Genomic DNA, 273 nt, shown 5'->3' on the forward strand with positions numbered 1-273 from the left:
ACCGATCGGGGTTTTCGTAAACTTTTTCGATGAGATAACAAAAGTTTTTTAATGTTTTCAGTTTTCATGGGCCCTTTTTTCTCCTATAAAAAGGGGCCTCGAAACCACTGAGTCATTGTTTTCCCCAAGGGAAAAATCCTCAGTCTCGCGTCATATTTAATTAAAACAAAAGTGAAAAAAACGTACAAACACACGACCAAACACATTTATAGTGTGAACTCAACAAACATAATCTCATAATTTTCTATCCCACGCCACTGAGCGCCACACGTT

The sequence above is a fragment of the Penaeus monodon genome, chromosome 28, assembly GCF_015228065.2.
Source record: "Penaeus monodon isolate SGIC_2016 chromosome 28, NSTDA_Pmon_1, whole genome shotgun sequence".
In the NCBI taxonomy this organism is placed as follows: domain Eukaryota; kingdom Metazoa; phylum Arthropoda; class Malacostraca; order Decapoda; family Penaeidae; genus Penaeus; species Penaeus monodon.